Genomic DNA, 4,397 nt, shown 5'->3' with positions numbered 1-4,397 from the left:
TTGGTATTTTGTTTTCACATAACATAATTCTCTAGAACTTCATCTAGGTTTTGCATGTGTCAATAGTTTTTTGACTTTTATAACTATAAACTTGATGTACCAAAGTTTTATTCCTTGATTGAAGGACTTTTGGGTTATTTCTGTGGTTTTATATATTAAGGAGATAGCAAACATTCTTGTACAGATTTTTGTTCTGAAACCACACTTTTGTCTCATTTCTCTGAGGTAACTGTCTAACACTGTATTGGCTGGGAATACAGAAGTGATATGTTCAGGCTTTTAGGAATTCTCTAACTATTTCCAAAATGGCTCTATATCTACAGTCCTACTGACAACCTGCCTCCTCTTCAATATTGTTTTGTTATTATTTTTTATTTTAACCATATTGATGCACAACAATAGCACACTAGAATTCTAACTTACAAATGGAAATTTTATTTGGAATACTCCTACAGTTCCTTAAGATTCAGCTCACTGTTCTGGTCTATTTCTCTTTGTTGTTCAGATAGAACAATTTTTATTTTGTCTAACAATTTAATGTCTTTCCTCTGTGGCCTTCATTCTGATATTGTCTATGTGTTGGATCTTTAACTTGCAATTGTTCTCCCTCCCCCCACCTTTAGGGAGAAAATTTATTATCAAGAGGAATATTTTATATTCATTACTAAGAATTACATCGTTTTTTCTCAATCCTTTTATCTGTTTCAATTATTTTAAGTACAGACATCGCTTCTCGGCCTTTTGGCTAAGATCAAGTGTAGTATTTTAAGTACAGAATCTTATTTTTATTATACTTATGTTAAAACCTTCATCAGTGAATTCTAATATCTCTGTCATTACGATTTGGGTACTCATTGTTTATCTTTCTTCATATGGTTTGAAATCTTCGTCTCTTGACATGAAAAGTGACTTTGCACTATAACCTGATGTTCTGTTTTATTGCTCAAAAGAATATCCCTCCCATTTCCAGCTGGGGAAAGTGGGTCACAACATCCTCTTGGAGGTGGACCTCGACAAGGTGATTTCTGGGCTTCCATCATTTTGTTAAGAATTGAAAAGTGTTGCAACTTGGTTGAGGAGAGGGGGAATTGTCTTTTATAGCTTCCTAGGTCATTTCCTCCACCACTGAAATGTGATGGACTCATTACTTCTGGGTGATAGTAAAAATCCTAATTTTTCCACTGGTTTCTGAAATCACTGCTGCAAGGAAACACCCTCATGAGTCCTTGGAAGGACCCCACTCACCCACAAAGAATCTCTTCTTTGGGTCATGGGCACCTCACTTGGGCCAGTAGTAATCAGTCACATTGATACTTGGCTTCCTCTGTTTCACAAAGTAATATGTTAATTTATTGCATTGTTTCTTTTGGCTATTATTTATCTAAGACAAATGAATGTCTTCTATTGACTTGAACTTTACATGGGGAAAAAACTTACCCTAAAGTTACTAGTTTTAACTCCTTTAGTATTAACAAATAGTGTGTCCCTTTCCTCAACCTTATTTACTAAGAATGTTTTTGGTATTCTTTGCTTCTCCTTCCTTAAAACATTTTTCTAAAAGTCTTATTCTAAATTTTTTTAACATTGAGAGAAGGGACTGGAAAGATAGTACAGAGGATAAGCCTCTTACCTTGCATACAGCTGATGTGAGTCCAATTCCTATATTTGCATATGTTCTCCTGAATGCAGCCAGGAGTGATCTCTAAGCACAGAGCGAAGAGTAAGCCCTGAGCACAGCAACAGTCATTGACTTCTTTTCTTCCTTTTTTGTTTTTTGATCTTTTCTTCTGGTGGGCCTTGAAGAACATATAGACATTCCTTGGGGCTGAACCATCAAACCCGGGTGAAAGCTGCATGTAAGGCAAAGGCCTTAATTCCTGTATTGTCTTTCTGACCCTCCTTAACTTCCTTTAATGAAAAATATATATTTAAAGAAACAAAAAACAAATATCTTTGGACACTGACCATGGAAGGAAAGTGTCTGACTGAGGTTTACTGCCTGAGAGTGTGTGAACATCCGGGAGCTTCATAGCAACACCAGCCAATCACTGTAAATGGGAGGATGGTGACAAATGGAAGGTCATGAGAGAGGAAGAAGAAAGAATGGTAAGACATAGCTGCATGGTTTTGTAACAGCTTACATCTCCTTGCAAGCGTAGACAAAATTCCTCTCATCATTTTGGGATACCAATTCTGTCCCCTGTTAAAAGAGCATGCCTGGGCAATTTAAGATCCTTGACAAGTCTTCCTTCCTGGCTTCAAAAATCTTAGAGCATAGCTGAATGGAATAATGACATATATTTAAATAACAAATGGGTAGCTATTATTTATGACAGGAAATGAGAGAACAGAAAATTCTATTAAACTTGATTCTGATTTAAACTTCATTATCAATGCCTTGCTCAAAGACAGTTCCAGTCAAAATTGTCTCTTTTGTGGTCAATGTAAATTTAAACCCCTTTAAAAGGCAAGTTGAATTACAAAATCAAGGAATTAGTCACCCCTATCATGAAATGACTATATTAAGGATAACTTGTGAGTTTGCTTACGTGTTTCTAGTCAGACATAGACCTAAATTGAAATAACACATATGCTTCAAAAATCTTGTGAAATAACTTTGAGCAAAGTTTGATTTACCTGTCCAGGAGAAATTAAGTGCAAAATAACTTTAACTTACGCAAAATGCTATCTGGAGACACTGCTCTATTTTAAGGGACAAAAAAAATTCTTTTGCATTGATTGGAAATTAAAAAGGAGAGCTGAGTATACACTTGATAGAAACAGTCTCAAGTAAAGTACTGTGTACAATTGTTAGTAATGTTTACTTCAATTTTGAAGTTTGAAACTACTTGTATACACTGCCTTTACTAATATTCTCTTAGAGTCGAGAATCTTACTTTAATGTTTAAGTTGTAGAAAGATGGGGACCAGAGAGATAGTATAGGAAGTATGCAATGCAAATTGCCAACTTGGATCCAATGCCTGGAATCCCTAATGGCCCTCTGCGCCCCACCAGGAGTGATTTCTAAATGAGCATAGATCCAGGAATGAGCCCTGAGCACAGTTGGGTATGGCCCAAAAATCAATTTTTAAAAACCCAGGATATAAAGTCTAGATATCTATCATGTAAATAAAATCAGAAAATATTTTAGTAACTATTAGACAAAGTTTAAAAAGTATTTTATATGCATTTGATAATTTTGGTCACCCACATAAAATATACTTTAAAATTTCTATAGATATATTAAAAGTATATCACAGAAACTTCAAAATCAGATGATTTATTTTATTTTCTTATGTTTAGCATCTAACAAGTAACAGAAATAAATTGAAATCTAGGGTCAGGCTATTTGGAAAGTAAGTGGAGACCAGAAGAAAGGAATGAGACACAGCATGCCTTTTGTTCTCTTCTCTTGCCATTCTGCCCTTCCTAAAACCAATCCCAAAGGATGAAGAGCTGAATTCTTACCAAAAAGCTTGCAAGGACAACTGTTCTTTCCTTATCCCTCAAGCCTAATGATCTGAGAAGGTTGTCCTTGCTTTAGCCTTCTCCCAAAAGCCTAACCTTTACTGTATTTAGGTTAGTGATAAAATAAGATAGAATATGCCTCAGATGATCAGCTCACAAGCCAACTTTTTTGTTCATTCTAGTGCCTGCTTGTAAGCTATCCACATTTCATGAAAATGTGCTTTCCTATGCTAATGGAATAGAATTGAGAGTCCAAAGACAGATCCTTGGATATATGTATAGTTATTTTTTGATAACAGAGCAAAGAGTGTGAAGTGGAGCAAGGAAAGCCTCTTTAACAAATTATATTTGTATAACTGGCTCGCCACACATGAAATAATGAATATAGAAACCTATCTAATCATGTACAAAAGTCAAATCAAAATAAATAAAATACCTCAAAAATCATACCTAAACCCATAAATTAAATAAAGGAAAACTTAAGTAGAATACTTGATGACAAAGACAGAGAGACAGTACAAGAGGTAAGGCACTTACCTAGCATGTGGCTGATCAAGATTTGATGCCTTGTGCCCTACCATGCCTGCCAAGAGAAATTACTGAGGAAGAACCATCAGGAATAAATCCAGAGTACAGACAGATGTTTCAACAAAATAAAACAAACAGAATACAAACAAATGAAAAGGATACCCACGACTTTGAAGCAAGAGGTATCTTCATGATTCAACCCCAATGGCCAAGCAAATGGAAGCAAAGATAAACAAATAGGAGTACATCAAACTAAGAAGCTTCTGCATCTCAAAAGGAATGAAAAACAGAATAAAGACACCTCACAAATTGAGTGTGGATATTTTCTCACCATTCATCTGATAAATGGTCAATATCAAAGATATATAAAACACTGATAGAACTTTATAGGAAACAATAT

General features: G+C 35.0%; 1 pseudogene; it reads left to right on the top strand.

The window, feature by feature from the left end:
* Positions 1–725: 725 nt before the first annotated feature.
* LOC129404459 (U2 spliceosomal RNA) lies at positions 726–810 on the top strand (annotated as a pseudogene).
* The last annotated feature ends 3,587 nt before the right edge of the window (positions 811–4,397 follow it).

The sequence above is a fragment of the Sorex araneus genome, chromosome 4, assembly GCF_027595985.1.
Source record: "Sorex araneus isolate mSorAra2 chromosome 4, mSorAra2.pri, whole genome shotgun sequence".
Classification (NCBI taxonomy): domain Eukaryota; kingdom Metazoa; phylum Chordata; class Mammalia; order Eulipotyphla; family Soricidae; genus Sorex; species Sorex araneus.
Note: the sequence above shows the minus strand (reverse complement) of the source record. Positions and strands in the feature narration are given on the sequence as shown.